Source organism: Aegilops tauschii, chromosome 1 (genome assembly GCF_002575655.3).
Source record: "Aegilops tauschii subsp. strangulata cultivar AL8/78 chromosome 1, Aet v6.0, whole genome shotgun sequence".
Taxonomy (NCBI): Eukaryota; Viridiplantae; Streptophyta; class Magnoliopsida; order Poales; family Poaceae; genus Aegilops; species Aegilops tauschii.
Genome location: NC_053035.3, coordinates 450,538,414 through 450,561,218, shown reverse-complemented (window position 1 = coordinate 450,561,218; position 22,805 = coordinate 450,538,414). Strand labels below are relative to the sequence as shown.

Here is a 22,805-nt window from a genome sequence, read left to right as displayed (position 1 = left end):
CCTCCGCTCCGAGTTTGCCATGACGGACATGGGCAGTCTCCACTACTTCCTCGGCATTGCGGTCACCCGCGACTCCTGTGGCATGCATCTCTCGCAAGCCAAGTATGCCGCGGAGATTCATTACAAGGTCGGCATGTCTGCCTGCAAGTCCGCGACGACACCGGTTGACATGTCACCGAAGCTTGCCGCCACCGCTGGCCCTCCTGTGGCTGATCCGATAGAGTATCGGAGTCTTGCTGGGGCATTGCAACACCTCACCTTCATGCGCCCCGATATCGCCTACGCTGTTCAGCAGGTCTGCCTCCACATGCATGATCCTCGTGAACAACACCTTGCGGCCATCAAGCGAATCTTGCGGTACATCAAGGGCACGCTCTCTCATGGCCTCCAGCTCTACTCTACATTGTCGGATTCCATGATCACCGACGCCGACCGGGCTGGATGCCCTGACACTCGTCGTTCCACATCGGGCTTCTGCGTCTTTCTTGATGATAACCACGTCTCTTGGTCGTCGAAACGCCAGCATACGGTGTCTCGTTCTAGTGCCGAAGCTGAATATCGAGTTGTGGCCAATGCCGTTGCTGAGGCCAGCTGGATTCGGCAGCATCTCCACGAGCTCCATCGCCCTTCACCGACCGCCACGATTGTCTTTTGTGACAACGTCAGCGCCGTCTACATGTCAACGAACCCTGTCCAGCATCAGCGCACCAAGCACCACTGGTAGAAAAAGAGGCTTCCATACGCCCCCATTAGTCCCCAAAACAATCGAACCGCGACCAAAGGGGTCTTTAGTCGCGGTTCGGGAGGAGACCCGCGACCAACTATCTGGGCCCAGCGCGCTCGGTCGACAGCTGGCGGACGGGAGGGGCTTTAGTCCCGGTTGGCCTGGCCAACCGGGACTAAAGGTCCCCGAAGGCCTTTAGTCGCGGTTGGCCAGGCCAACCGGGACTAAAGGCCCATCCAGCTGGCGGACGGGAGGGGCTTTAGTCCCGGTTGGCCTGGCCAACCGCGACTAAAGGTCCCCGAAGGCCTTTAGTTGCGGTTGGCCAGGCCAACCGGGACTAAAGGCCCATCCCTATATATAGGACTCAGCTCACTTCACTTCACTCAGCTCACTTCACAATTTTCAGAAGGGGGTGGTGGGTTTGCTTTTGGTTCCTCCTATGCACACAAGGTGTTTGATGAAATGCCCGAGAGCCTGAAACAAACATGATATGAAGTGTCCGAGCCACACTTGAGCTTTCTCATTTATTTTTCCTCCGCGATCGCGGTTAGCAACTTGAACCTTTCATGTGTCATTGATAAAATATGCATGTGTGTAGTTCATTGTTTAATTTGTATTATTTCTAGCTAGTTAGTTTAACAAATGCATGATGGTTAATTATATACTTTATATAATAATAATGCAGATGAATCGGCAATGGATGTACGGTCCCCGAGTCTCCGGCGAGTTCACTACTGGTTTGAAAGTTTTCCTCGTAGTGGCAAATGCGAACAAGCAGCAAGGTTTTATTATTTGTCCATGTGCTGTCTGTAAGAATCAGAAGGGTTACTCCTCCTCAAGAGACGTTCACATGCACCTGCTTCGGCACGGTTTCATGCCAAGCTATAATTGTTGGACCAAGCATGGAGAAAGAGGGGTTAGAATGGAAGATGATGAAGAAGGGGATGATATCGATGACAACTATCATGATCATTTCGGTGATACTTTCATGGAGGATGATGCTGAAGGTGGGGAAGGGTTAGGTGAAGGTGAAGAAGAGGCACATGATGAGCCCGCTGATGATCTTGGTCGGACCATTGCTGATGCACGGAGACGCTGCGAAACTGACAAGGAGAGGGAGAATTTGGATCACATGTTAGAGGATCACAAAAAGTCGTTGTATCCAGGATGCGATAATAGTCTGAAAAAGCTGGGCTGCACACTGGATTTGCTAAAATGGAAGGCACAGGAAGGTGTAGGTGACTCATCATTTGAAAATTTGCTGAAAATGTTGAAGAATATGTTTCCGAAGAATAACGAGTTGCCCGCCAGTACGTACGAAGCAAAGAAGGTTGTCTGCCCTCTAGGTTTAGAGGTTCTGAAGATACATGCATGCATTAACGACTGCATCCTCTACCGCGGTGAATACGAGAATTTGAATGAATGCCCTGTATGCACTGCATTGCGTTATAAGATCAGAGGCGATGACCCTGGTGACGATGTTGAGGGCGAGAAACCCAGGAAGAGGGTTCCCGCCAAGGTGATGTGGTATGCTCCTATAATACCACGGTTGAAACGTCTGTTCATGAACAAAAAGCATGCCAAGTCGTTGCGATGGCACAAAGAGGACCGTAAGTCCGACGGGGAGTTGAGACACCCCGCTGATGGAACACAATGGAGAAAGATCGACAGAGTGTTCAAAGATTTTGCAGCTGACGCAAGGAACATAAGATTTGGTCTAAGTACTGATGGCATGAATCCTTTTGGCGAGCAGAGCTCCAGCCATAGCACCTGGCCCGTGACTCTATGCATCTACAACCTTCCTCCTTGGTTGTGCATGAAGCGGAAGTTCATTATGATGCCAATTCTCATCCAAGGCCCTAAGCAACCCGGCAACGACATCGATGTGTACCTAAGGCCATTAGTTGAAGAACTTTTACAGTTGTTGGCCAGACCTGGTGTACGTGTCTGGGATGAGCACAAAGGAGAGGAATTTGACCTACGAGCGTTGCTTTTTGTAACCATCAACGATTGGCCTGCTCTCAGTAACCTTTCGGGACAGACAAATAAGGGATACAATGCATGCACGCACTGCTTACATCAGACTGAAAGTGTACGTTTGGTTAATTGTAAGAAGAACGTGTACCTGGGTCATCGTCGATTTCTTCCCCAAAATCATAACGTAAGAAAGAAAGGCAAGCATTTCAACGGCAAGGCAGATCACCGGCCGAAGCCTGCGGAACGTACTGGTGCTGAGATATTTGATATGGTCAAGGATTTGAAAGTCATCTTTGGAAAGGGTCCTGGCGGACAATCAGTTCCGCGGGGAGTTGACGGGCACGCACCCATGTGGAAGAAGAAATCTATATTTTGGGAGCTAGAATATTGGAAAGTCCTAGATGTCCGCTCTGCAATCGATGTGATGCATGTTACGAAGAATATTTGCGTGAACCTGCTAAGCTTCTTGGGCGTGTATGGGAAGACAAATGATACAAAGGAAGCACGGCAGGACCAGCAACTTTTGAAAGACCCAGATGACCGGCATCCGGAATGGTTTCAAGGTCGTGCCAGCTACGCTCTTACCAAAGAAGAGAAGGTCATTTTTTTTGAATGCCTGAGCAGTATGAAGGTCCCGTCTGGCTTCTCGTCGAATATAAAGGGAATAATAAACATGGCGGATAAAAAGTTCCAAAACCTGAAGTCTCACGACTGCCACGTGATTATGACGCAATTGCTTCCGATTGCTTTGAGGGGGCTCCTACCGGAAAATGTTCGAGTAGCCATTGTGAAGCTATGTGCATTCCTCAATGCAATCTCTCAGAAGGTAATCAATCCAGAAGATCTACCACGGTTACAGAACGATGTGGTCCAATGCCTTGTCAGTTTCGAGTTGGTGTTCCCACCATCCTTCTTCGATATTATGACGCACCTCCTGGTCCACCTAGTCGAAGAGATTTCCATTCTCGGTCCTGTATTTCTACACAATATGTTCCCCTTTGAGAGGTTCATGGGAGTATTAAAGAAATATGTTCATAACCGTGCTAGGCCAGAAGGAAGCATCGTCAAGGGCTATGGAAATGAGGAGGTAATTGAGTTCTGTATTGACTATGTTCCTGACCTTAAGCCGATTGGTATTCCTCAATCGCGGCACGAGGGGAGACTAAGTGGAAAAGGCAAGATCGGAAGGGAATCCACGATATGTATGGACGGTCATTCTATGACTGAAGCACACCACACAGTTCTGCAAAATTCCAGCTTGGTGGCTCCGTACTTCGAGCAACACAAGAATATTTTATGCTCGGACAACCCGGGGAAGCCTGAATCGTGGATTAGAAAGGCCCACATGGAGACTTTCGGCAGTTGGTTGCGAAAACATTTAATGAATGACAATGATGTTGGAGATCAGCTGTACATGTTGGCCAAGAAACCATCTTCGACTATAACGACTTTCCAAGGGTACGAGATAAATGGGAATACATTTTACACCATCGCCCAAGATAAAAAGAGCACCAACCAAAACAGTGGTGTCCGCTTTGATGCAGCAACCGAGAATGGGCAAAAGGTCACATATTATGGTTACATAGAGGAGATATGGGAACTTGACTATGGACCCTCCTTTAAGGTCCCTTTGTTCCGGTGCAAATGGTTCAAGCTAACAGGAGGTGGGGTAAAGGTGGACGAGCAATACGGAATGACAATGGTGGATTTCAACAATCTTGGTTACCTTGACGAACCATTCGTCCTTGCCAAAGATGTCGCTCAGGTTTTTTATTTGAAGGACATGAGTAGCAAACCGAGGAAACGGAAAGATAAGAAAACGATCAGTACATCATGCGATGATCCAAAGCGCCACATTGTTCTTTCAGGGAAAAGAAACATCGTGGGAGTGGAGGACAAGACAGACATGTCAGAAGATTATAATATGTTTGGTGAAATTGCGCCCTTCAAAGTGAACACTGACCCAAGCATTAAGTTAAATGATGAGGATGCTCCATGGATACGGCACAATCGTAAGCAAGCAGGGACACAAGGGAAGAATTGATGTGTAATAATTTATTGTACCAAACTTTGTATTTGGTCGATGAACTGAATGATGTATCAAACCTTTTGTCAAACCTTCAAGGGATTTTAAAATGAATTAGTTTTATTTTTCTGATTTTTTTGATATATAATTGTATTTTTAAGATTTTAAAATGAATTAGTTTTATTTTTGTGATTTTAAAAGGAAAAAGGAAGAAGAAGAAAGAAGGAAAAAGGAAGAAAAAAACAGAAGAAAAAAACAAACAGAAGAAAAACAGAAGAAAAAAACAAACAGAAGAAAAAAACAGAAGAAAAAACAGAAGAAAAAAGGAAAAAGGAAAAAAGGAAGAAAAAAAAGAAGAAAAACAAAACAAAATAAATAAAGCAAAAAAGAAAGAAGGAAAAAGGAAGAAAAAAACAGAAGAAAAAAACAAACAGAAGAAAAACAGAAGAAAAAAGGAAAAAGGAAAAAAGGAAGAAAAAAAGAAGAAAAACAAAACAAAATAAATAAAACAAAAAACAGGCAAAAAATAAAAAATATGCCACCTACTGGGCCACCACGGCCTGAATACGACTAGAAACCCATTAATGGGCCAGGATTCAGGCCCGCAGAAGGCCCAGTAGGCCCACAGGCACACAGTGACAGAATAGGCCCGTAAGCCTGCATTTGAGAGGAGCTCGAAGTGGTGAGCGCAGCCGCGCTTATAAACCACTGTCGAAGCCTCTCGGCTAGCGAGGTGGGACTAAACATCCCACCGCACCGCGCCAGTTCCAGCACAGACCCTTTAGTCCCGGTTGGGGAGGCGGACCGCGACTAAAGGGTACCCTTTAGTCGCGGTTGTTGTCTCCAACCGCGACTAAAGGGTCTTTCTGCGCGGGAGCGAAAGCGGCGCCAAAACCCTTTAGTCCCGGTTGGGGAGGCGGACCGCGACTAAAGGGTACCCTTTAGTCGCGGTTGGTGTGGCCAGCCGCGACTAAAGGGTACCTTTAGTCGCGGTCCGCCTCCCCAACCGCGACTAAAGGTGCGTCTATAAATACTGCACTTAGCAGTTTCGCCACTTCCCATTCTCCTCTCTCTCGACGCCGAAGCGCTGCCCCGACGCCGATCGACGCCGAAGCCCTGCCCCGACGCCGACGCCGACGCCGAAGCCCTGCGCGCCGCCGTCCCCGTCCCCAGTGAGCGCCGCCTCCGCCCGTGCCCTGCCCTTGCCCGCCGCCCGTGCCCTGCGCCCTTGTCGGCCCGCCGCCCGCCGCCCGACGCCCTGCCGCCCGCCGCCCGCTGGCCCTGCCTGCCGTCCTCCGCGCGTCGGCAGAAGAAGAAGAAGGAAGAAGAAAAAGGAAGAAGAAGAAGAAAGAAAAAGGAAAAAGGAAGAAGAAGAAAGAAGGAAGAAGAAAACAAAAGAAAAACAGAAGAAAAACAAGAAAAAGGAAGAAAAAAGGAAAAAGGAAGAAAAAAAAGAAAAAGGAAGAAAACAACAGAAAACAAAAAAAACAAAAAAACAGAAGAAAAACAAAGGAAGAAGAAAAAAACAAAAGAAAACAAAAAAAAAGGAGGAAGAAAAACAAAGGAAGAAGAAAAAAAGAAAGAAGAAAAACAAAGGAGGAAGAAAAAAAAGGAAGAAGAAAAACAAAGGAAGAAGAAAAACAAAGGAAGAAGAAAAAAAGAAAGAAGAAAAAAAGGAAGAAGAAAAAAAGAAAGAAGAAAGAAAGAAGAAAGAAAAGGAAGAAGAAAAAACAAGAAAGAAAAAGGAAGAAGAAAAAGAAAGGAAGAAGAAAAACAAAGGAAGAAGAAAAAAAGAAAGAAGAAAAAGGAAGAAGAAAAAAAGAAAGAAGAAAGAAAGAAGAAAGAAAAAGGAAGAAGAAAAAACAAGAAAGAAAAAGGAAGAAGAAAAAAATGAAAACCAAATGAAAACCAAAAGAAAGAAGAAAGAAAAAGGAAGAAGAAAAAAAGAAGAAGAAAGGAAGAAGAAAGGAAGAAGAAGAAAGAAAGAAAAAAGAAGAAGGAAGAAGAAGAAAGAAAGAAGAAAGGAAGAAGAAGAAAGGAAGAAGAAGGAAGAAAGAAGAAGAAAGGAAAAAGGAAGAAGAAGAAAGGAAGAAGAAGAAAGAGGAAGAAGAAAGGAAGAAGAAGAAAGAAAGAAGAAAGAGGAAGAAGAAAGGAAGAAGAAGAAAAAAAAGAATTTTTACTTAAAGAATCTTATTTTTTAATTCCTCCTCCTCTATGTCCCCTTAATCTTATTTTTTAATTCCTTTATACTTAAAGAATTTTTACTACATGCAGGAGTGACATATGGCGGACGATAGAACCGAGCCGCTTAGGGATCCGGAGGCTGAACGTTATTTAATGGGCATCATCAACAACGAGATTCCTTATGTGCCGGGCTCAGAATATGAGCAACAAGAGGATGTAGTCTCTTCTTATCTGAACCTTGACGGTGGAACAGAGATTGTCGATGATCAAGAAGGTGAAGGAACGGACATTGTCGACGGAGGTCAACCGTCAACAACCGACGATCTCGAATTGCAAGTAGCAACCACCTCCGGCGAGGTATATATATACATTGAGAGCCTCTCGTGATACAAACTTACTGAAATGTGAATACATATGTATTAACGCGCGCGACTCTCTTTCTTTTTTTAGCCCTCCGGATCGAGTACGACAAAGCGTGGCAAATCCAAGGCGATGAAAACAGGAGAAACATATGCCATTGAGTTTGTCAGTGAAACCGGCAAGCCCCTACAGCACACCTCAAAGTTTATCAACCAATGCGGAGTCGTTGTTAGAGACAACGTCCCGATCACCGTCCAGGAATGGAAGGAGCCAAAGAAGGCACGTCTTGGTTTCAGTTTTGTCGACAAGAGAACGAAAAAGGATTGCTGGAGAAAGCTTATGGAACATTTCATTCTACCTCCGGAATACAACAAAGTCGATGAATTCGGTAACGAGGTTCCGGGTGGACGTCAGAGGAGGAGGCTAGTTAAAGAGTTCGCTCTTCAGAAGATGGGCGAAGCATTCCGGAACTTCAAGAAAAATTTAACCCGTGACTATGTCAACAAGGGCAAGACTCCGGATTTCAATGGACAACATGAGAAACTGAAAGATGATTGGCCAGAATTTGTGAGGCAAAAGCAATCGGAGCATTTCAAGGAAATATCGAAAAAAATAAGGATAATGCGAGTAAGAAAAAGTTCCATCATATTATGGGGCCAGGAGGATACCGCCTTTCGGAGCCTAGGTGGCAGAAGATGGAGGAGGACCTGAGGGTGCGAGGAATCCCTCTAGGTACAGAGGGATGGGACCCAAGGGCCAAAAGCTGGTGGTACGGGCATGGGGGATCGCTAGACCCGGAGACAGGGGTGTGTGTTCACCGGCAGAGACAGTTTGCTCCCACCCAAGCCCTTATTGACGCAATGACCCAAGCTCAAGAGGGCTTGATCAAGTTCAACAGAGAGAAAGACGCACTGACAACAGCCCTCGGGAATGATGAACACGGAGGACGTGTACGAGGCAAAGGCAAAGTTCCGTGGAAAGTAGGGTTTTCCCAGGACAATGACCCGTACTGTTATAGAAGCCGTAAGAGAAAGACGGACCGGGATGCAGATCTTATGACGAAGTTTGCATCGGAACTCCATGAGTTGAAGCAGACCGTGCATGAACTAGTGAAAGAAAAATCGGCTGCAGGGCCGCATGAAGATCATGAAGCGGATCGCGGAAGCCAGCAGCGGAGAAGCAGCGTGGCTTCCACGGATGCCCCGCCTGGTGCTAGTGCACCGATGATCGAGATTCGTGCACCGGAGCCTCACTACCCCGTGGATGATGTAAAGGAGATGAAAGAATGTGATGTGCATTATCCCGTGGGGAACGTTTCCACGAAGGTAGCTAGCGGCAGTGCTTTACCCTGTACACCTGGAGCACTCCACCACAACAACCCCATTGCATATGGCTATGCTCGTGTCACGGTGGAAGACATAGTCCAAGGGTTTGAGGACCTGGAGATTGACAAACCTACACCCGAAGGGGAGAGAAGACTTGGAGATGTCAAGCGCCAGTTCATTCTATGGAAAAAGAAGTACATAGTGTTTCCAGGCGAGGCGCCAAGGCTAACAAGTCCACCCCCCTCCGATGGTGGTGGTGGTGGCGGTGGTGGTGGTCGTGGTGGTTCACCTACACCTCCTTCACGCCATTCGACGCCGTCCCCCGATCCACAACCTCCGGCGGGTACGACGCCCCCCAATCCTCCTCCGGCGGGTACGACGCCCCCCAATCCACCTCCGGCGAAGAAGCAGAAGCAGGCGGACAGCAAGGAAACCCGCTCCTGGACTATTAACCCGGACCCTTATGTACCTAAGACCACAAGGGCACCGGAGCCATCACTGAAGCCTCTCCTCCCAAGGCCTGGGGAACTTAGTGAAGCTGAAACCAAATTGGCCGCGTCTGCTGATTATGAGAAATGAAAGGCGGATATGAAGGCGAAAAAAGAGCCTGAGCCCAAGCAAGTATTCACTGAGAAGCAAAAGAAGTGGGCTAAGGATTTTTTGACGACACCGTCCCAAGCCGAGCTGAATATGCCTGACGACTATGGACATGAACTTCGTAGGCAAGCAAAAATATTGAAGGAGGAGAAAGAAGAAAGTAAAAAAAGCGGGAAACAAGTTGACCAGCTCGGGATGCAGAAGAAACAATCGATCCCCCCGCTCATAGTGAAAGCCGGTCCGGAAGAGGACCCCGAGATCATAGCAGCTACGGCAGCACTTGGATTGACTGTAGCGGGTGCCATGAAACAAGCGTCCGAGATGGGTTTGACTCTTCGTGCCTTCTTAGGCCTTGAGGATGCGCCAGTATGTGAGATAGCATTACAATATGTGCGGAATGGGCCTCTCGTCGAGCCTGCGCGGGAAAAGAGTCTACCACCACAAATGCGAAATCGGCTACGTTGGTACAAGCAATTCATAACATGGGCCGACAAAGAATATGTTTATGCGGATGTTACAGATGAGCATCACACCAAACGGTACTCTGTAGAAGTTCATATGAGTGAATTGTTCCAGCTGTTCAATCTGCGCGACCTCGACAAATCTATGCTGAGTTGCTACGTTCTGTAAGTGATTTATTTCTACCTCATCTCGTTCTTCATTGCCTGCACTATATATATATATATTGTCCTAACTATATTGTTGCGTACGCTATTATGCAGATTGAAGATTTGGGAATGCAAAATAAGAAACATCCATGATGTTGGGTTCATTGACCCACATATCGTTAATGGATATGTGTTACAACATCACTCCGAAGACGTGGAGAAAGACCTGTACAAGTTTCTTAGAAAGCATCAACTCAAAAGTCATATTCTATTTCCTTACCATTTTTGGTGAGTGTTTCTCTCTTGTGCCCATTCTCTTTTGTTTACTCCATGCATGGTATGTCTAATCGATGAGTTATGCATGACTGTGCATGTAACGTGTCCGCAGGTTCCTCTGGATTCTGCTAAATATTAAACTTCACACCTCCAGAGTTCTAATCATGGACTCTATGGATTCGGATCCAAAGCGTTGGGCCGACATGAGAAAAATGCTGCAAAAGTAATTATTTTCAATCATTTGAGCTCTATATCGATCGGTCTCTTTCGTTCATTTCCTAATATCAAGTAACTAATAACTCCCTTATTCATTTAATTTTCTTTGCCCTGTAGGGTTTGGAGACGGTTCTCAGAAGAAATTGTCGGTGAATTCAAACATGAGCTAGATTTCAGAAGGTTAGTTAATGTGGATAAGCAGCCACCGGGGACCAATCTATGTGGATACTATGTTTGTGAGAACATCCGGAGACACACCACTGAGCGGAAGGCATCAGATAGCGTGCGGAACGCGACGGATAACTTGCGGAGGAGGCTTAGTCCAGAAGCTCGCTTCCGACCAATTCAAGAAGAATTAGCAGGATTTTTCATGAGGGAAGTCATCAATCCTAAAGGAGAACACTATACCGAGGACGAAGAAATTTATATGCATACCCGAGATTGAAACTTGTACGAAGTTGTATATGGTCATCCATCCTAATTGTGTATGGAAACTTGTTCGAAGTTGTATATGGTCACCCGAGATTGAATATATATTATATATTCCTCTTGAATTCTTCTTGTTTGAAATTTCATATGCATGTATATAGTAGCGTAAAATATGTGTACTGAAACTTTATCAAAATTAAAATAAAACACAAAATATAATATAAAAGAAATAAAACACTCCAAACTAAAAAGAAACCAGGTTTAGGGGGGCTAAAACCCTAAACCTGTGGAGGAGCCCTTTAGTCCCGGTTGGCCACGAGAACCGGGACTAAAGGTCCTCCGCCCCGACGGACCACGGGCGCCCACGTGGACGGGCCTTTAGTCCCGGTCAGCCACAAGAACCGGGACTAAAGCCTTTAGTCGCGGTCCATAAGAGGCGCGACTAAAGGGGGGGGGGTCTTTAGTCGCGCATATTTAGTCCCGGTTGCACAGCCGGGACTAAAGGCTGTTGCGAACCGGGACTAAAGGCTTTTTTCTACCAGTGCACATCGAGATCGACCCTTGGGGCAAGTGCGTGTATTGCATGTTCCATCGTCTCGCCAGTTTCCCGACATCCTCACGAAGGGTCTTACGTCACTGTTGTTTCTGGATTTTCTGTCCAGTATCAACGTCCGCTCTCCTCCCGTTGTGACTGCGGGGGAGTGTTAGACTAATATATCACGGGATCGTGATATAATCCTAATCGCCTAAATTGAGGAGAATCGAATATTTGTGATCTCCCATTTATGGTAAGATTAGGTAGGATTGCATATACTTGTCTATATAACGTAATGGAAAGGCCCAGGTGTGGTCTATTCCTTCTCCAACTTTCAATATATACCTCGGCCTGTTTATATGCTAGAGATGTGATGGTGACATCACCCACATAAACAAATATGTAGAATATCTCTGCACCTGTTCGCCGTTGAAGTGAGAAAAAACACTATCACAATTGCTATTTTGGCAGGACCATGCCTTAGGTATGAGCGGCATTGGGAAAAATGATTCAACAGACATGTTCATGATGTAGTGCACATGTTCAGGTTGTTGCAGTGAACTTTCTTATATTTCCATTTACAGCCCAGTTGACAGGTTTCATGCGTGAAGGCTCTTATATATGTGCCATTTGAATTGATTCGGTGGCTGTGATTTTTGCTCCTAGGATGGTTCAAACATGCATGTGAAGCAGCATTGGGCGCCAGCTGCGAAACCATTAGCTGTTACATTTGCGTTTGCAGTTTGCTTCAGCTCGATCGATGCAACCTACAGGCAACACACTAGTACACTAGTACTAGTCCATACACTGCAGAAACTTGACAGAGTAAATGCAAATATCTTCTATATTTATTCCACTGAGACCACCTGCCGGAATAAAGGTCAAATTAAGGCCAAAGGCGCTGTGCTCTTCGCGTTGGCTGTAACTTTTGCTAGCTACGACGGTCTATATGTGTCCACACACCACAGTGTGATTGCAGTCGCGCGCTTTGTGTACGTTCATTAATTCATACACTTGCACTTGGTACGCGTTAGCCGGTTCTCAACTTCTGATATGCACGAGATGGTTGAATTTCCTACAATATTATGTTCGTGTATATCACGAGGCCGCACCATGGAGTTCCACTTCCCCGCCGGCGAGGAGCGCTGTCCGTCGATGGGGGCCGTGGCTACGTCGGCCAAGTCCGAGACAGCAGGTGACTTCTCCTCGCTGATGACGGCCGACTCTTGGTCTTGATGCCTCTCTCCCGCTGATCTTATTCCCTTTGGTGAAGCCACGCGCGTGCATGACGGTCTCGTCGGCTGCGACGGCACGGGGTACCACGGGGAGAGCTTACCGCCGCCGGCGTCGGATCCGGACGGCCTGCGGCGCCGGGCGGCGAAGGAGAGGATAAGGGAGCGGATCCTGCGCGAGGAGGCGGAGGCGATGGCGCTCGAGTTCGAGGTCCGGCGTGAGCTCATGGAAGAGCGCGCCAGTTTGCTCGCGCGGTTGGCCGGCGGGTCGGAAACTAGGGCAGCGCCGGCGGTGCCACCGCTGAAGACGGCGCCGATCGATCACCAGGTCTGCTGCTCTGCTCTGCTGTCCTCTTGAGGATTTCATCACGTGGATCTTTTTCATCACTTAACTATTGGAATATGCGTGTTGTTCAGTGTGTGCAGGTTGGATCCAAAGTAGACGTGTCTGCGGCCGTGCCAGCCAACAAGCGGAAAACCCATCATGTCGCTGCTGCATCCGTTGTTTCGGCGGCCACAGGCAAAAGAAACAGAAGCCTGATCTGACTTGCACGGTGTGCAACATCACGGCAACCAGTGAGGTTGCCCTGCAAGAGCACCTCAGAGGGAAGAGCCACGTGTGGAAGGCCGGTAAACCTGCGCAGCCTCACCCAGAGGAGGATGTGGTAATAAAATACATCATATATATACACATTTCAGTTTTATCTAGTCTCGTATCCGGACTGGAATTAATAAGAATGTAAAATATATGTTTCATTGCGATATCCATATATCTGATTGGTCGAACTAACATGCTCTTTAGGTGAAAAAAAAAGATAGAATAATGGTCAAGTGTGCTAGTATATATATAGTTAAAAGCATCATACTATCTCCAAATCAAACCCACCTGAATTGGGTTTCCATTTGCACTAGCCTTACATTTTCGTAAGTATATATGAATTCATGTTTGTTTTCCTATGAATGAAAGATACGCATGCTTGTGCGTTAGTCCTGGCCATGGGCAGCCCGGCCCGAAAAAGCCCGACCCAGCCCGGCCCGACGCCGCTCCCGGGCCGGGCTTGGGCCTAGATTTTGAGCCCGAAGGCCGGGCCCGGGCCCATCGTTTTCACGTTTTCCTGAAGGACGGGCCGGGCCGGCCCGAAGCCCGACGGGCTTTTACGTGTTCGGGCCGGGCTCGGGCCCAGAAAACAGGCCCGATGGCCGGGCCGGACCGGGCTCAGGCCTGGGTTTTTTGCGTCGGGCTTGGCTAGGCCCGCCCCGAAGCCCGTCCCGGCCGAGGTATGGCCAGGTATATTGTGCGTATCTTAGAAAAAAGAATACATGAACACGTATTTGGTCTGGGCTTGAGTCCATAGTCCAGACCACTGCAATTCTTTTTTTGTTGACACCTTGATACCCTACTAGCAATGTTGTTGAATTCACTAGTATTCTTGGATTACCTTCATTTTACAGCCCTGCTAGCTAGAGTGGCTTGGTTAGGTGTAACTTGTAAAACCAGTAAATCACAAACATAAATAGGTCTCGACTGCTTCTAATTTCACCATGAATACATACAACAATTCTATATCTACAGATAGACGTAAGATTATTTCTTATATGTGCCAAAGAATTGACCGGTTTTGTGTTTGATGCAGTTCAGCTTGAAGGTAAATGGGTCGCCAGCCTTACCAGCCATGGGGGAAAACCCTGGTGTTGTTGTCGCTTCGATGGCTCTCGCTGAAAAAAGTTGCAACAACTTGGGTTTGAACTGCATGGTCTGCGGCATCATAGCAAGCACTCAGAACAACATGCAAGATCACCTCAAAGGGAAAATTCATATGAGGAAGACTGCCATGCTCGCGCAGCCATATCCCAAGGAGAATGGGGTAAGGAATATGGTTTGGACTTTTCCAACACTACCCAAATTCAACAAAACAACATATGTGTTTTACGGTAGCATGGTTAACTATAATATTCAAAATTTCATAGGAGGCTGCTTGAATCGGTTGTCTTTCCAACTCATTTATTGACCACAATACTGCCTCCTTACAAATATGTAACACCCCCCTCAAATTTTGAGCCTAACTTTGATTACAAATTTGACTAATAAAATCTGAGTTGTATGCCATAAAAAATATATCATTGATTTTGTATGTAAAAGAAGTTACAAATTCTATAGTTTTTGTGGCATATAGCTGACATTTTATTAGTCCAATTTATTGTTTAAGTTAGGCTCAAAGTTGGAGAGGGTCTTATATGCTTGAAATCAGGTATTATTCTGATCCTATTAGTGAATAGTGCTCTTTCTTTTGTATACAAAAGGGCCCAAACTGCAAATCCAGTAATAATACAAGGCCAAAGTGTATCACGATTTCTTGAACATATATAAAGAGGTCCCAAAGGCTATTTAAGCATGATTGCGGAGAAACCAATTTTATATGTTCTTACAAATGTCTTTGGTGCTAATTTCTAGTCTAGTAAAGTGTTTGCATTCTTCCATTATCTTTGAACATTAAGAGGCGTGAGAAGCACGGGAGCTTGCGAGAAGGGGTTTTCTAAACCTAGGGACATATGAACCCTATAGCCTTATACGGCTAAAAATCATTATTGTAGAAGTTGGATAAAATACTAAATAAATCATGCTCATAGAGGATGGGTACAAGTATATGCATCTAAAATTCATACTTGTATCCATCCCTAATTGCATGATTTATGTCATAATTTTCACCGTTCCCTGTTCATCTAGGTCTCATACAGTCATTTAAGTTTTAAAGTTTGCACGTGCATATTTATGTCATAATTTTCCTAAACTTATGCGCATATTTTTAGGGTGTATAAGGTTCAGATGTACTCCCTTCATTCCATGATTCTTGTCTTGCTTTAAGTTCAAAAACATAGATTCATCGTCAATGCCACTTCAAAAACTTGGTATTTCAGGAAATTCCACTATCAATGTTGCAGCGAGGGATGTGCCACCAGTGTCTTTTCAAGTTTTGTGCTAGTGCCATCTCAGTCCCTTTCCTGTCAATCTCTCCTTCCCTGGCCATATGATGTTTCGGTTTTGCACCGTCCCTTCAAACGGTTCAAATCGATCAACCTTGTTTGGTTTTATCCGACATTATATTTTGACATCTTGTCATTTATCAAGACGTGATCAGGAAAAACCAGGCAAGGTTGATCGATTTGAACGGTTTGAAAAGACAGCAAAACATGAAACATCACATGGTCGGAGAAGGAGAGAGTGATAGAAACGGGACTGATATGGCACTAGCACAAAGCTATGAAAACATTAGTGGCATATGTCTGAATACACCATTTTTGTTACAATGAGGGATTTTGCCTCTGTTCTTCCTCGGGTCTCCATAACCTAAACGAGTGTCTGCTTAGTGGAGTTTGTGTTTTTTTCATGCAGGTCTGCTCAAAACCAAATGCATCAGCAGCCGTGCTACCGGCCAAGCGGAAGAACTCCAACGTTGTCCCTGCCTCATCAACCCTTTCAGCTGGGCCAAGCAGCAAGAATCAGAAGCAAGACTTGACCTGCACGGCGACCAGCGAGAAGGGCATGCAGGATCACCTCAAAGGGAAGGCTCACATGAATATGGCGGCCTCGCTTGCGCCTGGGGAAGCGGAGGAAGAGGCAGAGGTGGAAGGCGGCTACAAGCCGTGGAAGTTCGAGATGCTGACCGACTCCGGGACATTGTGCGAGGTGGTGAAGCTGAACGGCTCCGTCATCTGCGAGGTGTGTGACAAGCAGACCCCCGAGGCCCCGACCGCGTCACCATGATGTGCCACCTCGAGGGGAGCAAGCACATATCCAAGCAGGCCAAGCAGAAGCAATGCGAAGCCGTGGAACCACCGGCTGCCGTCGCTGCTGATGGCGATGGGCCAGGATCAGAAATGGAGGCCAATGGCGTGGGCCGGGTGGACGGTGGCTCCCTACTCTGCGAGCTCTGCAACGTGAAGGTGCCGTCGGAGTGTGCCATGCAGTCCCACCTGTCCGGCCGGAAGCACACCAACAAGGCGAAGGTGGTCGCAGTTGCTGTCGGTGCATGTGGCAACGGGTCAGGGTCAAAAACTGTGCCCATGGAGGCCAATGGCGTGCGCCGACTGGACGGCGGCATCCTGCTATGCGAGCTCTGTGACATGAAGGCCTCGTCGGAGTGTGTCATGCGGACTCACCTGTCCGGCCGGAAGCACACCAACAAACAGAAGGCCACCGCTGACACCCGCGCAGGACAGGAGGTGAAGAAGGCTGCCGCCGCCGCCACGGTCGGCAGCTCATCCAAGGAGGCCGCCTCTATTGTCGTCAACGGCAGCGATGACTCCGTTAAGAAACCAGCAGCGGGAGAGATGGAGGTGGTAGTGTCATCGGCAACGCCTCAAGTGGATGTCGCCGCCCCGGTCTGCGTCCATGTCTCCTCCGTGGTTCCCATGGAAGTAGATGAAGGTGCAGAGGCCGGAGATGGTGCTGCCAAAGCTGAAGAACAAGAGAAAGCTGATGCCGAGGAAGAGGGAGCCGTGGAGATCGACGCAGGCCCCGCCGTGACCGGCGAGGAGTATTACATCAAGGCGGAGGGCAAGCTGTTCGTCACGCTGCGCCAGGCGGACGACAGCCTCTCGTGTGGTCTGTGTGCTGTGCACGTCTGTGACAAGCGCGGCATGATCAATCACATCTACACCAGGGACCACTGGCGCAGAGCCCGTCTCGCCGAGGAGAAGCGGGCATCGGAGGCAGCGCCAGAGGCGGTGAACAAAGACGGCGACGGCGTCCCGGTCACCGACGGAGAGGCTCATGTCGACAACTGATGGCAGCCGTGCGTGACTATATATGCATGGGACGGCGGTGTGTGCTGAACTTTGTAGTAGTGTACTGTATGTGTGTATGGGCTATTGAGACTCCAGTACAATTGTTGAGCCCTTGTGTGGGTTTGTGAGAAAACTTGAAACTATCTGAGCATTTCCTGCCAGTACAACTTGTTTTAGACTTCAAGTACAATTTCCTTCCAAGTATTTCCTGCCAGTATCTTTTGCTAGTATTTAACTTGTCAAATAATGACATGAAACTCAAGAATCATAGCTTTTGGCTGCTGAAAGAGCCCCAGGAGATACAGCGACCATGTCACTACCGGGCATAGGCCGTATACCGGTGTACACCTATGCCGACGGCTGCCATTGGCATAGGCCCGTCGGCATCCATCTCGACGACGTAGTCTTGTCATACCGTCGGCTTAGAGGTGTATGCCGACGGTATCGGTACGGCCATCGGCATAGAAACGCTGCCGGCACAAAAAACCACCAGACGGCAACTGACGGCGCCGTCACCGAGCGTGACCAACCAGAGGAGGCCACATGGCAAGGATAAGCCAACGGCCCTGGCTGTCGGCTTATCGTTGCCACGTGGCCTCCTCTAGTTGCTTCTGGCAAGCCGTCGGCATACCCTGACCACGTGGCGGTCTCTGGTTGTTTCTAACAGCGGGATATGCCGACGGCCAGGCCGTCGGCATACCCCTGCCACGTGGTGGCCTCTGGCTTCTCCTAGGCGTGGCATAGTTCTGTTCTGTTTTTTTAAATAGGCTTTGTTTTGCATTTTCCATTCAAATTGACAACATTTGAATTCACATCAAACCATATTTAGACAGAAATATGAAAGATCATCAACGTCATCATCTAAAGATCATCAACATCATCATCATCAAAAGATCAACATCATCATCATCTAAAGATCAACATCATCATCGGCGAAACTTCATGAACATAAGTATGAGACACAGACATCATAATCGTCATCTAAAGAACGCTAAGAAGTATGGAACATGGAAAATATTGCAAGACATGGAACACATCATCGGCCAAGACTAGGATCATCGCCATGAGCACCGCCAAGACCAGAACCACTTTGCCAGATCGGAGTGACTGGGCTCTCTGAAGCAGGAGTCGAGCCACCAACACCAGTTGGAAAAACCGATGATGCTAACCGTGGGGGCCAATATTTGAAAAGAGATTGTAAGGGTAAGTATGATAGTATTGAATCAATGAGAACTAGTTGGTGAATAGTTAGGCAATGTACTAACCGGAGTCCCACCGCCTAGTGCCACCCATTCATCGAACATGGGCACATATGGGGGTTCTCTAGAAGGTGGTGGTTGGGGTCCCATTGATGGTGGATCCATGTGGTTTTGCATAGACGAGAACATAGCCTGGATGTTTGTTAACTAAGAAAACAGGAAGGTCAGAAGAAATGAAAGTGAAAATTTTAGCTTGGTTATAAGTGGGCAAAACTAACCATCATCATCCGACGGTTGTAATCCTAGTTTGCCTTTACTCGTTGCACGTACTCCCGCACCTGGACATCCTTAAGCTCGACAAAGGCCTGATATGCCTAAAAAATTTAGGTTGTTTGTAAGTGGGCAATGCTGAAAATAAAGTGAGAACGTGAGAAAGAAACAAGGCGGGAAATACTTACATCATGCTGGCTGGCTAAGCTAGGCGCGAATGGCCCGTATCGCCGCTCGGGCTCGGGTTGGAAGCTCGAAGCCGTGTGTAGGAGATAGAAGGAGTGATCAAGCCATCGAAGCACGGGTAGCAGCCATGGTACTTCAGCTGGATGGCCACCACCGCCGTCTCGTCGAGCTGAGACAGCTGGACGACGTCAGGAGCATCCGGACCAAGATGCAAGCTCTCAAATGACTCCTTGTAAGACTCTAGGTTCTCCTCGGTATTGCCGTAGTACTCGCTCTCGCCTTCCTTGCGCTTACTTCGTGCACGGGCCAGCTTCCACGACTCCATGTCTGAGAGCGGCTTGTTCAACTTGTCCTCCTGCAATGTCAAACAGAAGTTAGCCATACATAAGAACATGATGGAAAAAGAAGAAAAAGAATGCATCATGCATATAGATATACCTTCATGGCCTTGTAGCTCATCTTTTCCACGGTTAGACCGGTTCTTGCTGCTCTTGGCAGAAAGCTCTGCATCCTAACTGAGCCACCTATCCACCAAACTCGTCCATCCCTCATCCTTTCCGTAGCACCAAGTAGGAATAACCTAAATAATGGAAGCATGAGATGTCATCACAAAACAATGAAATTGACTGTTTATACGCCGGAATGAAAAGTATGTAATACTTACCTTCATGTACTGCTCCTTGTTCAAGGTAAGTCGTTGCTTTTGTGCTTCTTTCTTGCTCATCTTTTGATGACGGTAGTTATGGTAGTAGTGCAAGATAGCAACCCAGCGCACCTCGTAGTGCATCTGGCGAGCTTTCTTGCTCGCAGCCGCCAGCAAGACCATGTCGGCTCTGGCCTTGTGCTCCTCAAGAACCCTATATAATTGCTACAATCATGCATAAAACCATAATCAAACAAGGCATGAGTTGAGTGATTCGCTGATAAAATATGAACAAAACTCAAGACAAATGATTCTGAAGAGAACTTACCCAAAAATTTGTGATCACGGCCTTAGCGGCCGTCCCGTACTCCGCGAGGCTGGGAGCCTCGTAGTGGTCCCAGGTCATGGCCAAAACCCGCAGCTCCGGGTCCCAGTCTGGTCGCGGGCAGAATAGGCTCGGCCAAAAAACCTTCAATGGGACAGTGATAATGCTGTTCGGTTTACGGCCCTTTCCATGAACGTTCCAATTACTGCAAACGAATCAAAAAATTCTAATATAATGAAAAACAAAAACATACTGCATATTCATAATCTATGGAAAATTCTACCCCAAATCGATATATACTTTGTTTATGTTAAGTATTGGTAAGTTAGATTAAAATTAATCTAATTTTAGCTTTACAAAAATTGAAATAAAAATGTAGAAAACAGATAATATATATGCCTATGGCAAGGCCGTCGGCATTTGTGGCACGTGGTGCCGACAGTGGACAGAAAACATATAATATCTATGCCGATAGCCTGCTGTCGGGGCCGTCGGTATAGATTTGACGGCGTCGGCCTGCCGTCTGTATCCGGGTCGGCGGGCCCACATATGTGCCGACGGCCGATATATACCGACGGCCGCCGTCAGCATACAAGGAGGTATTCCGACGACCTATCTATGCCTACGGCTACCGTCGGCGTAGACGGAGTTACACCGACGGCTTATTTGTGCCTACGCCTTCGACCAGGCTGTCGGCATATGTCCGGGTATGCTGACGGCCCCAACAAAAGGCCGTCGGCATCGGCCGTGATTCCGGTAGTGATCAGCAGAAGGGAGAAGTTCAAAGCAGCAGGGTTACAGAGGTAGGCAGGTAAAAGGATGTAAATAAATGAACAGAACTGCAGAGCCATGCATGAAATACTGCCAGCAGCAGGTAATTCATGTTACCTCTGTTCAACAGGCTAAAAGATAGAATAACATACTAGTTGATGATATACCCATCACATGAGTTCATTGCAAGGTTTCAAGCTAGGGAAGACGGGGGGTGGGGGGGGGGGGGGGGTAACATTTAGCAGTTACTTTCAGATGAAACGGTAGCCAGTAGACTGAACTGTCGATGAGGAAATTTCTTATAGAATACTTGCTAGTCCTTCCTTCTTGGCAGCCGGCCTGTTCCCAGGGAATGCAGTGCGAGATACATCAATGAGAGCCTTGAAGTTGTATGGCTCATGCATCTACAGCTCCGAAAGTACCTTCCTGTTGAGTTGGACATTCTCCTTCATCAGTCCATGCATGACGTTGCCATAGTTCACCTGGGCAGTCAGTTCAGACAATATATCAAACACACGTTCATGTATGTGCGTATAGTAGCAAAACTAGAAACCCGATAACTTATATTTGCCACTTGGTTATCGTATTCTGCTTGTTTATTTCAGAAAAAAATTAACATGAGAATGCAACAAACACATTTCCTTGTCAAAACTCGTATGTAAATAGATACTACATACCTCATGGACTCGTGTACCAGCGTTGATGCGCGCGATCCAGAGAGATCGCATGTCCCTTTTCTTAATGCGCCGATCCCTATACGAATATTGCAATGCCTTTTCTACACGCTCCCTGGCAATTCTAATGCAGTTTTTAGCCCTGCCTCTGAATCCCTTAGCTAGCTTAAAAATCTTCCCCTGTTCATCTTTGAGCTCTTGACTCACACAATATTTCATCCCTATATTCACAACATCAAAGTAAGAAAATGGAGCAAATTATGAATTACTGCAGTGAGATAGAAGTTCAGAGTACACGCAAATACTTAAGACATTATTTATTCCTCGAGTAGGAGATGCGTATGAATAAAACGTACTTAAAGACAATTGTTTTCGGCCCAGACTACTCTAGGAACCAATTTAAGCTTCTCTACCCACAGGAGCTGTGGCATAGAGAAGCCCTGAGAAACTGTGTTACCAGTTCTTCTGTCCCTTAGCTTATTTTTAGAAGAAAAATACATGGAGTGTAATTGTGTGATTCTTAATTTATACATTGTATAATTTCTTGCTTGTTTATTATAGATGTTACGAACATCATAAAATAAATATTACTCCCTCTGTAAACTAATATAAGAGCGTTTAGATCACTACTTTAGTATTCTAAACGCTCTTATATTAGTTTACGGAGGGAGTACAACAAAAATAAGATGGCATTGGTACTTCCAAATATGGCTATCGGAACATACAATCAAAGACAATATAATTTTGTTGAACACTTCACTAAGGTTGTTCAGAACCAGATCAGTCTTGAAATCATGATCCATAGCAAACCTAGCCCAAGAAGAAACATGAATTTTCTTTAGCCACACCCAGGCTTCCTCACACTCTGCTTTCAGCTCTGTCATGTCCATTTCATGGCCATGTTTACTGTAGGAATACCTTGCCTTGTCCACACACTTCTTTAGTTCTTCAGATCTAAAACCAGCAGATTGAAAGTTTGCATAGATGTGCATAAGACAGTATCTCTGAGGATAGTCAGGGAACACCTTATTTATTGCCTTAAGCAGACTCTATGTATTCATAAAAGTTATTCCCCATTAGCCATTTGTAAACATTGCAAATATAAGAAAACACAAGTGATTGTTTACTTACCTTTTGTCTGTTAGAGATTATGGTGTATGTTCCAAATTTGTTTCTTCTTAATTGATTTCTCAACTTGAAGATCATTAACTTGAGTCTTCTTGGGAAGTGGCCTTTCTTCAACTTGACTTTGAACTTGAGGCCTCTTCCCTTGTTGCTTGTCACTATGAGGTTTCTTCTTCAATGGGCAAGATCTAATAAGATGACCTTCAATATTGCACTTGAAGCAAACAATCTTGACCGAATTCTTGACTTGTTCTTGGTCCTTCTTCTTGTTGATCTTGGACTTCTTATTATTTGAGTTGAATCCAAGTTCACCCTTGTCATTGGGAGATTTTTGCACA

General features: G+C 46.5%; 2 pseudogenes; both read left to right on the top strand.

Annotated features, from left to right (window-relative positions):
- LOC120972804 (uncharacterized) overlaps positions 1–22,805 on the top strand; it is a 176,518-nt pseudogene that overhangs the window by 94,664 nt on the left and 59,049 nt on the right.
- On the top strand, positions 12,371–17,274 carry LOC109781012 (uncharacterized; annotated as a pseudogene).